Genomic DNA, 17,831 nt, shown 5'->3' with positions numbered 1-17,831 from the left:
GTGAGTACATGTATGAGTGACTGTATAGGACTGTTGGTGAATGAGTGGAGGTGTATGTGGATCTTAGAATTACTGAATAGGTTGTTGTAACTGATATTGGTATGTCCATTGTTTTGAAAATTTTAGTTTCTATTTTTGAATATGTGTATCAAAGGTTATATTAGGGGGAGAGGAGGTCTGCCACTCTATCACAAGGATTATGTCATCAGTGATGTCATTTGAGATGTCATCAGTGATGTCATGAGTGATGTCACTGACCATGTCATGAGTGATGTAATATGTGACGTCATCAGCAGTGCATTGCGGGCGCGCGTGTTATAGTTAGCTGAACTAACTATAAAGGGGGAATTTCAATGGTTTTGTACGAGTGAAAAGTCCAACTAACTATAACGCCCCTGAAACCTATGGTTTTTTCAGTGAATTTCTAAGGTTTTTTAAATGCTAATTCCTAACTATAACGTGCCTGAAACCTATGTTTTTTTCAGTGAATTTCAAAGGTTTTTTAAACGCTAATTTCTAACTATGCCTACAGAGATAGGACATGTGAAGAAAGAAGAAAAAACGCACTGAAAGAAATAAAAGAAATGCAGAAAGAAGAAACAGAAGTCCTCAAAGACGAAGAAAAGTGCAGGATGAAGGATAACGTGCAGAAAGAACAAACAGAAGAGCAGAAAGTAGTCTTGTTGCAAAATCATCCTGTACCCTCAACTTTTTCAGACGGATACTGGTGGTAACTGAGTCTGACTAACCAGTCCTAGAACCAGTGCTATGTTAAAAGACACTCAGAATACAGTGAAAACGCCTACATACACTAGGGAACACTATGCGTTGGGGTCCCCCTGTGATCAGCATGACCTCCTCTGTAAGCCCCTAGTATATAATAGGGCAGGGGATTAAAGCTACCTCTTAAAACGCACCACAGGGCGTGTTTGCACACGTCACCACAGGCCCCGTCCCCTCACTTCTCCACTGTGTAAACATGCCCTGTGGCCGTTTTAAGTTGGGAGATTAAGTCCCCTTGAATCCTGAGGGACACTAGGGTCCAACTAGACCACTAGGTACCTCCAGTAAGCGCCACAGAGCTGCGTTGCAGAGAGATGTAAAAAGGGGCACGGCCTGGACCACCTCTCTGCAACGCAGCGCAGTGGCGCTTACTGGAAGCACCTGGTGGGCTAGTTGGCCCCCAGGGTCCCTCAGGATTGAAGGGGAAATATTTCCCCAACTTAAAACGCGCCACAGGGCTTGTTTGCACACGTTAACTCAGGCCCCGTCCCCTCCCTTCACCACTGTGTAAACACACCCTGTGGCCGTTTTTAGTTGGGAGATTAAGTTCATTTGAATCCTGAGGGTCCCTAGGGTCCAACTAGCCCACTAGGTACCTCCAGTAAGTGCCACAGAGCTGCGTTGCAGAGAGGTGTAAAAAGTGGCACGGCCTGGACCACCTCTCTGCAACGCAGCTCCCTGGCGCATACTGGAGATACCTGTTGGGCTAGTTTGCTCTCAGGGACCCTCAGTATTGAAGGGGAATTAATTCCCCAACTTACAACTGGCCTGGGGACGCGTTTGCAGAGTGCTGCAAGGAGGGGGCGTGGCCTCCAGCACGATGCCGGTCTTTTATTTATTTAATTTTTTTAAGAAGGAGGGCTGTGTGGCCCCCCTTCTTTTTCTAATTTACTGGCCCTGGGGACCCCTTCCCCCAGGGCCTGCACCCTAATTGTTTTTGTTGAAAAAAATAAATTTGGCCCTCCCAAGGCCATAATCAGCCCCGGGGACCCCAACCCCCGGGTCATGGCCTTTGTTTTCTTTTAAATTCTTTAGGAGGGGGCTGCGTTGCCCCCCTCCTCAGGCCACTTATGGCCCCGGGGACCCCATCCCCCGGGGCCGGCCTTTGTTTTTTATTATTTAAAAAAAAAAAATTATTTGTAGAAAAACCTAGGACATGCTGGACAAACCGTATGTACCTTTCACCATGACGATGTGCGTGATATTCATTAAAAGGCGACTATGCATAGAATAAATCCACATGGAATGTATTTACACCGCTAGTGAAGCTCTGACGTGTCTGACGCCCTACCGTGCCTAATCCCGGCGCCCCCGCCGGTGGGTACTCTCCAAGTAGACACCCTTGTTGTTTATTTATACAAACATGGGTAGCTATTGACGGGCACATTTAATATACACGCACACCAAGCCATTCAAAGGGGATTCGACAAAAATTCGACCAAATTATGCAAGAAACCCCCCTCACGCTTAATAAAACACACATCCACCACCGGATGTGTAATACTTTTTATTTTACTCTCTGGAAAGGAGCTGAACCTCACTTGAGAGTCACAGCGTGCTCCTGGCTGAGCCCAATGCTGTGTTACACCCACCAGTGCCCGCCGAGTGCCTCACACCTCTGTGTTGTATTCCACCAGCTAGTGCGTATGCTATGACACTCTCTAGCCCATGTGCACTGTAACACCACCCCGTGAATATGTCATGCTACACTTGCCTTCGCACGGGTTATATTGCCCCATCTAACGTGCCTTCCTCGATGCCTATGTTATAACGCACAGCGCTATGCCATACATATTACAATCTGGGATCCATATCTTTGTCACAGTGCATATGCAACGTTACACTCCCCAGCACATATTTTATATTACAACTTTAGAGACTAGTTAGGTTACACAACACTGCCCTGTGCATATTACACTCCAAGGCACATATCGCATAGCACGCACTAGTGCCTGTGCTATCTCATGCTCTCCAATGAATCTGTCATTCCGCACAATGTATTGCATATTATATTTCACGCCCCGGTTCATCTTATATCACACTTTTTGGTGCATAGTTTAAACCATATCAATCGTGCTCTCAGGACTATGTTCTATATAACACTGCGTCCACCTACCCTTTTCATTTTGTGATGGGGGGTGGAGGGTCAGGGGGTGATTCTGCCAAGTGAGCCCGGAGTCACAGTCACAAACGTCCTCGTCTTCCTGAATAAAAGTGAGATTATGCTGCATACTTGTTCATATTTTAAGTAGTTCGCACAGACACAGATTTTAAAAACAATAAAGTTCCTAATACCCACCTTCTCTGAACAGTTAGCCTGCTGCCCCATCCACCTCCTCCCTATCCTCTGTTGTCTGAATCCATGGACTAGCCTCCTCCCTCCTGCCATGCATGGTCTGATGTGCTGCCACTGCCCTCCATTTAGCATGATGTACCAGTCCACTCCTCCTGCCATCCTTTGCCCAATTCTATGGCCCATCATTGACCTCCTGCTTAGCCTCTGTGCTTAGCTTGCTGCCCCTATTCTCCTTTCCCCTGCTCTCCGATGTCTTTGTGCATGCCCCTGCTCCATCCTTTTTGCCCACCATGTTCCATGGACCTGCCACTTCTATCTACTCTGAGTGTTCTGTTGAGCTGCCACTCCCCTCCCACCTGCCTAGCATTGTCAGATGACTGTAACCTGTCCCTGCCAACTCCACACTGCCTGTCCACATGCCATGCCCCTATCCCCTTCCTCCTGTCCTCCATGGTCCATTGTACTGCCACACCCTTCTGCCCTCCCTGGTCTGTTGTGCTGCAACTGCTCCTCCTGCCTGCCCTGCGCGGTCTGTTGTGAGGCCCCTTCCCCTGAACTCTCTTGTCTGTGCCCAGGTCCTGACCCTCCCTTCTATCCTCCATGGTCCTTTGTGCATGGCCCTGCACCCTCCTTCTTGCCCATCATAGCCATTGTGCTGCCACTAACCCTCCTGCTTGCCATGCATGGTCTTCTGTGCTGCCATGGCCCCTCCCACCTTCCCTGTGTGGTCAGCTAGCTGCCCCTGACCCCCTCCCACCTTCCCTCCATGGTCTGTGTGTATGCCATCATAGTCTCATTGTTGCTCTCCATGGTGTGTCTTGTTTCTAGTGCATATCCTGCCTGACCTCCATGGTCATCTTGCTGCTCCTGCCCTGCCCCCTTGCCCCCAGCCCTATGTTTCCATGTGCAGACCCCTATTTCCTCCCTCCTGGCTTGTCCGTTCTATTGTAATGCCCCTGATCCATCCCTCCTGCCCTTTATGGTCTATTATGCTGCAGCTTTCTCTCCTGTCTGTCCATTATGGTCAGCTAGCTACCATTGCCTCTTTCCCCTCTGTTCTCTGGTGTCCATGTGCATGGTCCTGTCCCCTCCCTATTGCTTTCTATGGATTGTTGTGCTGCACTCCCATCCTGCATGCGCTGTGTGGTGTATTGTGCTGCTGCAAACCCTGATGCCTGCCCTGTGGGGTCAGTTTGGTGCACCTCTCCATGTCCCTCCTGTCCTCTGTTATCCGAGTCCATGTCCCTACCCCAATTCCTCCTGCCTACCATGATCCAATGTACCATACTTGCGAACATTTTGAACTTGGTAAGAGGGAGATTTTGAAAAAAACTGGGGTATTGATTTTCCCCTTTGAGTTACATTGAAAAAGAGGAGATTGTAGATAGGAGACGGGTCAAATAAAGCCCATTTGAGCTTAAAAACATTGGACGTTTCCTGGCTGAAACTGGTCTGTTGGCATGTATGGTTGTACTACCACTGCCTCTTCCTTCTGCCCACAATGGTCTATTATATTGCCACAGCCTCTCTTGCCAGTTCTGTATTGTTGGTTTGTTGCCCCTGCCCCCCTTTCCACTGCCCTCCATAGTCTGTTGTGCTGCCACTGCCCTTCCTGCCTGCCCAGTGTGGTCAAATTGTTGCATCTGCACTCTCCTACCTGCCTTCAATTTTCAGACTCCGTGCCCCTGGCCTCTGCCTCTCAACAGTATCCCAATGAACAACTAGATTGCTAACATTCTATAATTATTACAAAAGTGTGGAACGCCTGACGTCATCTTGATGTAATCAAAACTGTAATACCTAGAGTATTTCCTTTAGAAATTACATATATGAGAGGGTCTTATTTGCATCAAAATTATGGTTAGTGCTCTAAAAAACTAAAATGAGGACATATTTTCTGAGTTTTCAAATAGCGACAAAGAACTTTTAAATTATTTGTAATCTTTATGTTTTTTTATCCACTTGACCACTTGATTAAATGTTGCACCTAGGGTAGAGGATGTGGTGTTACTTCCAGAGCGGCAGACTTTCCAACTGGGGAACCAGGGTGGCGTTTCTGCTTCAGCTCAACATTCTGTGATTCTGGTCAAATCACTTATTCTCCCCATGTCTACAACCAAAATGAATTTGATCTTGTGTGATGTAACCAATGCTCATGTAAAGCACTCCAATTCCTGACAAGTCTGCACTATATAAAACTGCAAATACACAAAAATAAGTCTTTTGCACACTTCTGTCATTGGGCTATACTTGGGCTACATCTGGGTGATATTTGGGCTACATTTGGGCTCTTTTGTCTCTGGTGGCCATTTTGGGAGACTTATTAGTTATGATGTTTCCTAATTTCCTCATTTACTACAGTCTCCTCAGTAGGAAATACTTTCAGTTTTTTACTTTGATTCCATCAAGAAGGCATTCAGATGTGTCACACATTTGCCATAAATTCAGAATGTTAGCACTCTAGTTGCTTATTAGATCACTGTAGTAAAGCTACTGCTCACCAGGGAAGTCTGCTGCTGGTATTGAAAGTGCATGTTTCAGTCTGCATGTCAGAATTTTTTAATGAAATAGAAGAGGATTTGAGAAGTCACTCAAAATGTGCCCTAATTTTTCTTTCTGCAGCACTAATCATACTTTCTATGGCAAAATGAACCCCCTCATTTTGTTCCTTTTTAAATTAAATGTTTTAAGAGTTACCACTTTATTCCAACCAAGATGGCTTCAGGTGTGCCATACGTTTGTCATAAGTAGGACTGTTAGCACTCTAGTTGTTCTTTAGAACACTCTGGGAAGCTGTAGTAGAACACAAAGGAATCAACTGACAGTCTCTGCCCTTGTTGGATGTACATGTTTTACTGAGAATGTCAGACTTCATTCTCACATGACTGAAAAGATAATGTGAATTTACAGAAAATATGCTCTCAGTTTAGCTTATAGATCACCTTCCAAACCTCTGTGGGAAAAGCATGAGAAAATAGTTTTCTCTCAAACATGATTCATGATATCACAGCAGAAGGCTTTTTCACATGGTAAAATCACCTTACAACACACCACAATTCCTAAAATGGGTATGGTACCATCAACAAATGATTTATAATGTAACAAAAGTCTTAAAACCTTCTATTAACTGCAATGCTTTGTAATGAGGTGCTATCATGTATATTGGTCCCAAGATGGCTGCCAACACTTCTTGGATGAAGTGCTGACAGCCAATCAGATCTCACGATGAGATGTGTGGTTAGGCTCCGCCCAGATATGTATATGATTTTACTTTTGATTTTCTCAGGAACTACTGAACAGATTGACACCATATATGCAAAAGGCACATCCCTGACCTGAGGACTACCTCTTTGCCAAATTTCAAGTAATTCTGTTCAGCCGTTTGGGCTGTAGCTTGGACTAAAGGTCCCTATGGAAAATTGCATGGGAAAAACGGTGGACCCCCCTTTTATCTCAGCCCCCGCTTGACGAATCCCCCCGAGACTTTCAGGATACGAGCGGAGCGGAGCGGAGCGGAGCGCCCCACCTATTTTGAAAATTTTGCGAGGATTCGTCAATCGGCGCCAAAGTTATTCCAAATAGAATGTTGCGGATTTCCTATGGAAACACGGTCCTAACTATAACTATCTACTGGCGACCGCCAGTAGATAATATGCCGATCGACTTGGATTAAAACTTGCACTGACCATATTTTACAGCGTGCTGTGGTCTGTACCCGTTTCCGCTTACTTGCTGGAGTTTGGGAGCTTGTTCTTTTCATATATATATATATATTATCTACTGGCGGTGAGGGGTGGCACGATGCTGGTGGAGTATATACCGGTGAATTAATAAACAGAGAGAACGGGTTTAAGAAAACAATAAACCCCTTTTGAATGACCCTTTGGTGTTGGTGAATTCTTACAAGATCTGAGTGCACGAGTGGAACTCCGTTCTGTGCGTATATATATATATATATTACCTACTGGTGGTCGCCAGTAGGTAGTTATAGTAAGGACCACGTTTCCATAGGAAATCCGCAACATTCTATTTTGAATAACTTTGGCGCCGGTTGACGAATCCTCGCGAATTTTTCAAAATAGGTGGGGCGCTATGCTCCGCTCCTACCCTGAAAGTCTCGGGGGGATTCGTCAAGCGGGGGCTGAGATAAAAGGGGGGTCCCAAAACGCATTTTTCCCTTGCATTTTTCCATAGGACCTTTAGACACAGCTACAGCCCGAACGGCTGAACAGAATTACTTGAAATTTGGCAGAGAGGTAGTTCTCAGGTCAAGGAAGTGCCTTTTGTAGGTTTGGTGTAAATCTGTTCAGTAGATTCTGAGAAAATAGCCTTTAAATCAATATATATATCTGTGGCAGCTTACGGTGCGCTTACGGTGCGCTTACCGTACGCGTACGGTGGCGTGCGCGAGCGCGATTCTGATTGGCCCTTAGATCTTAGTAAACATTCGAATCGGTCGAAACCAGGAAGCGGCGGCCGCCATTTTCTCTCTCGCACTCTGACAGGGGGTTGAAAAACAAAGTGCAAATCATGTAAAGGGGCTGTTTACACAGCTCCCAAGCACCTAGCCATGTTGAGGGAGTCCCCAACGATCCCCCAAGTGAAAAAAGGCAATTTTAATTTTTTCAAAAATTTCGCCGATTACGCTTACCGTACGCGTACGGTAAGAAATAATAAAAAAAATATATATATATCCACATTCTCCCCACCCCGTGTGCAATAGGTGCCCGAAGGGCAACTTTTGTGCATGGCTCATCAGAGATAAACAAAACATATATTTTACCTGTCACAACGATGCTCATCATATGACCTCCATGTGCGCACGGTGCGCGAAGCGCATCGTGCGTTCATGGCCCATCTAGCGTAACGTGGGCACGCGGTGCGCGAAGCGCACCGCGTGCTCACTGTGCGCGCACGGTGCGCGAAGCGCACCGTGCGCCCACGGAACGAACTGCGTTAAGTGGGCGCGCACGCCACAAATGGCGTAAAGTAACTTAGCATTTAAAAAACCGTACAAATTCACTGAAAAAACCATAGGTTTCACACACGTTATAGTTAGGAATTAGCATTTAAAAAACCTTGCAAATTCACTGAAAAAACCATAGGTTTCACACATGTTATAGTTAGCTGGACATTTTACTGATAAAAAACCAATGAAATTCCCCCGTTATAGTTACTGTAGGCAACTATAACTCACGCGACCGTAATCCTCTGCTGATGACATATGTGTCTTTATGAAAAAAAAATATTTGTAATATATGTATAGCTAAAATTTAATGGAAGAAGACATGGGCAAATAAGTGTCTAAATACAGTATTAGCATCAGCAGAGGATTACGGTCGCGTGAGTTATAGTTGCCTACAGTAACTATAACGGGGGAATTTCATTGGTTTTTTATCAGTAAAATGTCCAGCTAACTATAACATGTGTGAAACCTATGGTTTTTTCAGTGAATATATATATATATATATATATATATATATATATATATATTACCTACTGGCGGTCGCCAGTAGGTAGTTATAGTTTGGACCACGTTTCCATAGGAAATCCGCAACATTCTATTTTGAATAACTTTGGCGCCGGTTGACGAATCCTCGCGAATTTGTCAAAATAGGTGGGGCGCTCCGCTCCGCTCCTACCCTGAAAGTCTCGGGGGGATTCGTCAAGCGGGGGCTGAGATAAAAGGGGGGTCCCAAAACGCGTTTTTCCCATGCATTTTTCCATAGGACCTTTAAACAGGGCTACAGCCCGAACGGCTGAACAGAATTACTAGAAATTTGGCAGAGAGGTAGTCCTCAGGTCAAGGAAGTGCCTTTTGTAGGTTTGGTGTAAATCTGTTCAGTAGATTCTGAGAAAATAGCCTTTAAATCAATATATATATCTGAGCCAGCTTACGGTGCGCTTACGGTACGCTTACCGTACGCGTACGGTGGCGTGCGCGAGCGCGATTCTGATTGGCTCTTAGATCTTAGTAAACATTCGAATCGGCCGAAACCAGGAAGCGGCGGCCGCCATTTTCTCTCTCGCACTGAGAGTTAGGTTTTAAAATAAAGCCCAAAAACATGTAAAGGGGCTGTTTAGACAGCTCCCACACACATAGCCATGTTGAGGGAGTCCCCAAAGATCCCCCCAGGCCAAAAATGTAATTTTTATTTTTTCGCTAATTTCGCCGATTACGCTTACCGTACGCGTACGGTAAAAAATTTAAAAAAAAAAAACTATCCACACTCTCCCCACCCCGTGTGCAATTGGTGGCCGAAGGCCACCAATTGTGCATGGCTTATCAATCGTGCGATAAACTATAATATTTTTCAAAAAAATAATAAAAGAAAAAATTATCCACACTCTCTCCACCCCGTGTGCAAATGGTGCCCGAAGGGCACCATTTGTGCATGGCTTATAAAAATTACGAAAAATTAAAATATTACCTTTCAAAACGAAGTGCATCATATGTCCTCCATGTGCGCACGGTGCGCGAAGCGCATCGTGCGTATATGGCCCATCTAGCGTAACGTGGGCACGCGGTGCGCGTAGCTCACCGCGTGCCCACCGTGCGTGCACGGCACTAACTGCGTAAAGTGGGCGCGCGGTGCGCGAAGTGCACCGCGTGCTTACTGTGCGCGCACGGTGCGCGAAGCGCACCGTGCGCGCACGGAACGAACTGCGTTAAGTGAGCGCGCACGCCACGAATGGCGTAAAGTAACTTAGCATTTAAAAAAACGTACAAATTCACTGAAAAAACCATAGGTTTCACACACGTTATAGTTAGGAATTAGCATTTAAAAAACCTTGCAAATTCAATGAAAAAACCATAGGTTTCACACATGTTATAGTTAGCGGAAATTTTACTGATAAAAAACCAGTGAAATTCCCCCGTTATAGTTAGTGCAGGCAACTATAACTCACGCGACCGCAATCTTCTGCTGATGACATATGTGTCTTTATGAAAAAAAAATATTTGTAATATATGTATAGCTAAAAATGTATGGTAGAAGACATGGGCAAATAAGTGTCTAAATACAGTATTAGCATCAGCAGAGGATTGCGGTCGCGTGAGTTATAGTTGCCTGCACTAACTATAACGGGGGAATTTCACTGGTTTTTTATCAGTAAAATTTCCGCTAACTATAACATGTGTGAAACCTATGGTTTTTTCATTGAATTTGCAAGGTTTTTTAAATGCCAATTCCTAACTATAACGTGTGTGAAACCTATGGTTTTTTCAGTGAATATATATATATATATATATATATATATATATATATATACACACATATATATATATATATATATATATATGTATATATATATATATATACACACACAAACACACACGAATATAAATATATGGCTGTCAATGTTGCTTCCAAAGAGTCTGTGAATTCTGAACACAATACATTCAACTGCACTGTGAACGATTGCTTGTGTCCAATAGAGATGCCTTTGCAAGGTCTGCAACCCATAACTGCACACACAGACTGGTAATTGTCCTGTCTTTATGTGTTGCAGCGCGTGCCAGCCAGAAAATACTATGTGAGTGAAATAACTACTTGAAGATAAAAGCCCCGTCACCTTGACAACTGGGTCAAAGTTCACAAGACTGCTGCCCATGTTCAGTGAGGTGTGAAAAATCAAGGGCATTAGGGACATGAGCAGGATACTTCACTGCCCAGACAGGATGTGATTCCACCAGGGCCTGGGAATAATAAACAAAAGATGCCAGGCTGAAAAGAACCGAAAAATGAATCCTTTGAAAATGAACTGCAAAAAAGAATCTTTGACATTGATTTGTACGTGTATGTTAAATGGTTTCATACATAGTGGCCTAATATTTAAAAGCAGAATACGAATAATCAGTCACTGGAATGCATTTAGGCGTCACTGCAATTAGTTCAGATTTCCAAAAATCTTAATAATAATTATATAAGCACTAAGTATGTCACTTGAACAAAATTAAAATTAATATATATATATGTTCATAGGGAAGATTATTTGATTTATATCAGAAATTTGTAACAAGTTTGTAACATATATCTTTCATAGTTTTTTTTATTCATAAAAAATAAATGTCTACGAGGTTTAACCAAATTTGAAACAAACATTTCATGCTAAATAACGTACAATTTACCAGAGTAGAGTAAAAAATAAACCTTAGCAAGCTTACAGTTGTTTTCACAAAAATGAGCACTATTACGGCGAACAAAGTGCCCATCATAAAGTGCAAGACTTTATCTGGCATAAAAGTGGTAGATAGATGGCCACCCATGAACATATCATTAGGTATGCAACATTTTTATTAAAATAACGCGGAAAACATTTTGCGATTTCAGATACCGCTAGATTACCAAGAATATCATGATTCAACAAAATCAAAGACACAGCTGAATCACAAGGCGATATAAATTAGGACTTTTCTAAATTCCCACATGGGGCTTAGGGCTTCGTTTAAGTTCTAGAGGGTAGGGCGTGGAAGTTATGGAAAACAGAAAAATGGAGGATGCAATAGTTACTTATTATTAGTGTTTTGACTCGTGGGTCAAAGCAATAACAGCTTGGCCAAGGAAAATAGAATTAGGGCCTGATTACGAGTTTGGTGGTCTTGTAGCGGGCCCCCACGCCAGCACCCTGCTCCAAGACCATCAAACCCATGGTCCGACGCCCTCCAGATTACAAGTTGTAATCCTGGCGGGCGGTCCTGTGGTGGCAGTCCCACAGCAGTGCTTTTCTGAACCTCATAGGTGAGCCTTAGAAAGGCACTACCATAGGAGTGCCGCAGCTCGTTCCTGCACGGACAGGAATGCACAATGTTGTGCAGTTCTGTCCGTGTAGGACCAGGGGGTGCAAAAATACAGGAGGGCACACCATCTGCCCCCTCCAAGAACCCCGTGCACAGACATAACAGGGGCCCTAACTAAGTTTCCTCACCGCCACTGTCAATGCGGGCTCACTGCCATAAAAAGGGTTGCCCTGAGGAAACTCATAATAGGCTTGGCAGTGCTGAAGCGGCACCGCCAGCATATTACAGCCTCACACCGCTGCGCCACTGCTGCGGGATCAGGGATCCCTGGCGGTTGCTGCAGTCCTTCGCGGCCCCACCGCCGTAGTTGTAATACGGCTAGTGAACCGCAAGTCAGACAGTCCAGGGACTGTCACCGCTGGTTCGGCAGTCACATGAACCAGCGAACTCATAATTGGGCCCTCAGTGTTGTTTCATCTTTCTGTTTCTGTATCAGTACACCACTCAACCCTGTGAGCCCCTTAAACTTTTGTTGTTTTCCTCCCAGTTCCTCATCCCCTCTTGCCCTCCTTCCCTCACAAGACTCCACTGCTTTTATGGGTCCTGTGAATTCATCCTCGAGGATCTGCTGTGGTTTCTCCACTGCTTCACCTCACTCTACCATCTACCAATGAATTCTACTTAGCTTTCTGAGGTTGCAGTAGGGATTCGTGGTAACATATGGGTTGCTACAACCTGCGTGTGTCCCTGAATGTTGTGCCTTCTGTTTTGCATCAATCTTAGAGAAGGTCATACCCTAAAAACATTTTGTATGTCCCTTGTCTTCGCAAATGGTGTGTCATACAAAGACGTTCTGTTGAATTCACTTATTACATATGCATGAAAATATTTAAATGGCACACATGAAGTCATAGATGACCACTTATGAAAACAATGCACCAATCAAGTATACAATGATTTCTGCACAGGTGCTCCATGATAAGTGCAAACAGTGCTCGTGCTGTGCCAAAATTGGTGAAAAACAACAAAAACAAGAGAAATCTATATACAACATTCAAAATTATTTAGTACGAAGGCCTGGTCAAAATATATAGTTCATAGAGTCTCACCAGTTCGGAATGATTCCTTTGTGAGCCTTATCCAACCTAAGACTCCCAAAGAAAACTCTTTTGCATTAAAGTTTTCTGTTTAATGTGACTCTTTTTTTAACTCTTTAGACAGATTTACACATCCCTTGGTTGCCCCGGAGATGCCTACACCGGGAACTTCATGTATTGTGCATTTATTGACTTTTTCAGTAAAGACTCATCTGCATTGACAATAACTATTTTACAAGCTATGTTACCTATCCTCAAGACCACTTGGGTGTTCCTTTTATTAGTCCTGAAGTTGAGGGGAGAGCACGGACCACGACTGACTTTCAGAATTGTGTACAGTGCCCTTATCAAGGTGGCACAGAGATCTCCATTGAGATTATTTATTTGGGAACTACGACGCTCCTCTCAAGACGGATATTACTCGCACAGACTACGGTCATACGCTTTTGGAAAATACTTTCAACCTCACACATGCCCTGACAAAGTTCAATTTGAACGAAACACGTTGGCTGAGACTTTGGTTAGACAATTAAAATAAAAAAATTTACAAGTACATAAGACTGACAACTTGGTATTATGTATTAATAAGTAAAATTGGTGGTGCACCGCTCCGAACTTTCTCTCTAAACTTCATAGACCCATAATTGTTATTGTTAACAGCAAGCTCTTCAATGCGGCTGTGGTTACAATGGGAACCGTGCTCACTCTCTGATGATATAAGCAATGGTACATAGAACATGCAGGGTCTGAGGGAAAAAGGGAGAACACTTACAATTGAGCAGTCTACTCTTTCACCTAAGATTCCAACAACTAATTCTCCACACTCTCCATCTCGTTTAAGGGCGGTCTCTTGGGACTTGTAGTTTCTGCTGTGTCCTCCTATCTCCTGCTTTTGCTAAGCCCTTAAAACCTGCAAACTGATCATTCAAGTCTTTTCTTAACCTGATCCTGACACTGCCCGCCCAGGAAAAATCTCCACAGTATATCTTTCAAGGTTAGAATTATTCAGGATATCAGCATGAAATAAAGGTTAGAATTGGGTTCTAAGGACATCAGAAACCTTCTATGAATTTATACACTTTAGTTGACTATGTCTAATTTACGAATCTACTAAAGACTCTACTTCATACTCCGGCAATCCATCTACAGTTGGGGGAGGAGAATTTTCTGTGATTACCCTAGCTAGTTTGACCCTTGAGACATATAGTACTGTGAGAATTCTCCACCTTTCTGGCAACTTTAGTTTGACGTCTCTCTGCTCCTACCAACTGAGTAATCTGAATGAGTCCCACAAACCTCGGTATAAACTTGTTCTATGTGCAGGGAAGTAAGTGACATATTGTGGGGAACCCGTCTGTCCTCATATCTCTTATAAGATGTCATAGCAGCCACCAGATGTTTATATTAACATTTTCGGACGTGCTTCGTGCCTTGCGACACATGGGATAGAGAGGGTACAGAGGAAGGAGCCATGCAGTGGAGGAACATATGAAGGTACTTGGTACAGTAAAATAGGGATCTGCAGATTGAAGAATGCAGAAAGTAACTCAAAGCAAATTCGGCCTTTGCAATCCACTTACTACATTCCACCGGGTGAATCATAAAAAAAATCCCAGATATTCTTCAATTGTTTATGAAGTCTCTCCATTTTGCCCATCTATTTGAGGATAGTAATTAGTCCAATTGTAGTTCACAGTTCCTGTTTGTTTAAGACGTTTTTTCCATACATGGGCAATGATTTGAGAGCCAAGGTCTGTGATGGGGGAACAGCCATTACAACGCGGTTTTTACCACGCGCAGCTTTTACATCGCATGTGTTACAACGCATGCGATGTTACAACGCAATGCCATTACAACGCAAGTCTTTACATCGACTTGCGCTAGATGGCGTGCTAACATTACAAATAGTGTAGTTTACTATCCCAACACCTTCCCTACTGTTACGTGGACTGGAGTTGGAATAGTAAATTACACTTTTCTAATGTTAGCACGCCATCTAGTGCAAGTCGATGTAAAGACTTGCGTTGTAATGGCATAACGTTGTAACATCGCATGCGTTGTAACTGCAGGCGTTGTAATAACACGCGTTGTAATGTCATACATCTCTGTGATGATTGTGACTGGTAAGCATTGAAGCCTGAATGGTTTTCCAAGAAGATGGTTAACTTTTGTAAGGGAATGAAATGCCCTATCTAGTCATGGCAGAAATTTTGATTACTCCAGAGTAATTTCATGTTACTCGTTTGACATGAAATTACCGAAAATACACAATTATGCCCATTCACGTAATTATGAGTAATTTGGCACAAAAATTCTACTGCAAGAGAACAGGAAAAACAAAATTAGGGGGGTGCGTGGCTGCTGGTGTTTGTATTCTGTTGTATTTAACCATATTTTCTTTGCAAAAAATGCATTCTCTGGTCCATTTTGGATGCAAGGATGCATTTTGGGCTAAGAAAGTACCACTGAATGCGGGGTTACACTCCATACAAAATTCATATATTTCTGCTCCTGTTATACATAATTACGCTACAGCAAATCCCACAAGTTACTCCTCCCTACCAAAGCCCTATCCTTGTGTTATAATGGACCACCACTCTCAAAAGTATGAACTCATACAAATCAGAATGTTCAACCATAAAATCCATTGAAGTTGTTGCCCAATGTTTCTCTGCAGTAGGCAATGCTTGTAGATTACCGCTTTCAAAAGACACCTTTCAAAACTTGTTTTCTTTCTCAAGAACATATAAGACATTGCAATGGAACAGCAGAGTGTTAACTCTACTTCTCTTAATGAGACCTTCTTTCAACCAGGCAAGTTGATCAAATTCTTGATAACTCTCCTTAATTTTAACAAGGAACATATTTTATATTTTGTGCATTAATAATAACGTGTAATGTGTAACTTTACAAATTATCCTGTATAAATAGATTGGGTTAATATAATTGCCATTGAAATTAATTTCATATGATGTTTAGAGGTGGAGTTATGTGTTTTAGTTAGGCAACTTGTCTGTATAAATCTTGATTTTAAATAGGAAGGATGCCATCTGTGTCACACACACCTGCTCCCCCCCCACACACATGCTCTTCCCACAGGCTTCGCAGAACACAGTAAGCTGATGACATAATGGTTTAAACACTGCAGTAGTTGTCATGCCGTGGTGCGGTTGTAAGACTGCGACAAGTATCTATCTCATAAAGGGGCATATTATCAAGAAACTGTGTTAAAATTATCACCGCTTTAGCGGCAGAAAACTGCCACTAAAGGGGCGAAAATGGGCTTGATAATATGCCCGTGAGAATGCCAATAGAAGCCCATGTTCTGGTGTCAACATGGGCTTCTATAAAGCGGCGATAATTTTAACGCCGTGCTTGATAATATGCCCCTTTGATTCTTCGCTGGGTCCATTCACTGGGAGAAAGTCCTTTTGTCTAAATGGTTTATATTTGTTCAAACATCTCCCGATGGCATTAGCATAGAGGGTATTGAATACGGTTTTTTGAAATGAGATGGTGCTTATGTGTTACGGTAATGACATGTATTATTCTTATGTTCTGATTAGCTAAACAAATGATACTTTTGGTCACATCACAATGATTCTGCAGATTTACTAATTTACTGTGCAAGAACTGAGTATAAGAACCCCTTAATTTCGGGCATGAGCCAGAAAACTTTCCTATATTGCTAGGGATGTTGCCTGGTTTTCTTATGATTTTGCTGTCCATTTAGCCTTCTAAAAGTTTCTGATTTTTACATACTGTGTATAACTTTGCATCCGAGAGGCTTCATGGCCTTGACTCTGCACTGCTCATTTTGAATTTTTGTAATAAAACATTTAAACTTTTCATTGATCTAGAGCTCAATTATTGGTTGGACCCCATTATTTAATGAACTGTGTTTGCTCTGCCAATTGATGTAGTGCGGGGACGCCTTAACACTGGAACACATTGCCTTATGAAATTGAGTTTTTACACTGTCTCTGATCCAGAAAACTGTAGGAGAACGGATTGAGGCAAATTGTGGGGTGTCCATATTTTGGGGTGTGGTTTTGCTCCCGCTCTCCTGGTCTGCCAAATTGGATAACACTAAAACACTCTGAGGATCTTCACTGGTTACCTTAATGTCTACAGTCTGATTTGAAGCATCTACTTTTCTGTGCTTGTTTCCTGGACGGTTCATGATCTTATACTAAAAACGATAGAAAAACAGTGAGCATCTTACATATCTCACATTGGCACATTCCATGCTTGTGAGATAAAGCAGGTTCTTGTTCCTCACCCAATGCAACTAAGAGGGCCACAACAGGGCCCCTGCCACTTCTGGGACTGGGGGTCCAAGGCAGTGGCACATGTTGTGCCCTTCTGGAATTGCACTCTCATTCCTGCACAGAGTGGCATGCATGCCACACCATACAGGAATGTGCTGCAGGCACTGTCATGGTGGCGGTCTATTGTTAATACTCTCCTATGAGCCTTACAGAGCCGCCGCCATGAGACCCCTACAGCACCGCCCTCCTGCCCTGGATTCCACTCGTAATGTGGCTGGCGGGAGCACGACGGACTTGTCGGTCCTCCTGTCGGTGGGGCGATGGCGGCACAACAGGAGGACTGCCAATCTCGTAATAAGGCCCTAAGTAAAGAGAAGGATCCGTGAGGGTGGCAGGATGGGACCATCACCGAACTCCTGCTCCGCCAAACTCTAACTGAGGGCCACAGACCTTTATCATCCCAAAGTCGATGCCTTCACGGTCTTCGCATCAGTTAATAGCAACACTGGGCATTTCCAGGCCCAAAAATCGGCAGCCCCAAGGCAGCGAGTGTTATATAAAAAGATACACTAATTAGTACACATGCATCTTTAGCTAGTCCTGCCCTGACAAGAACAGTTATTGGGAGCCGATGACAATTTTCT

The sequence above is a fragment of the Triturus cristatus genome, chromosome 1_2 (assembly GCF_964204655.1).
Source record: "Triturus cristatus chromosome 1_2, aTriCri1.1, whole genome shotgun sequence".
Taxonomy (NCBI): Eukaryota; Metazoa; Chordata; class Amphibia; order Caudata; family Salamandridae; genus Triturus; species Triturus cristatus.
The sequence above is the reverse complement of the archived record's forward strand: the minus strand, read 5'-3'. Positions refer to the sequence as shown.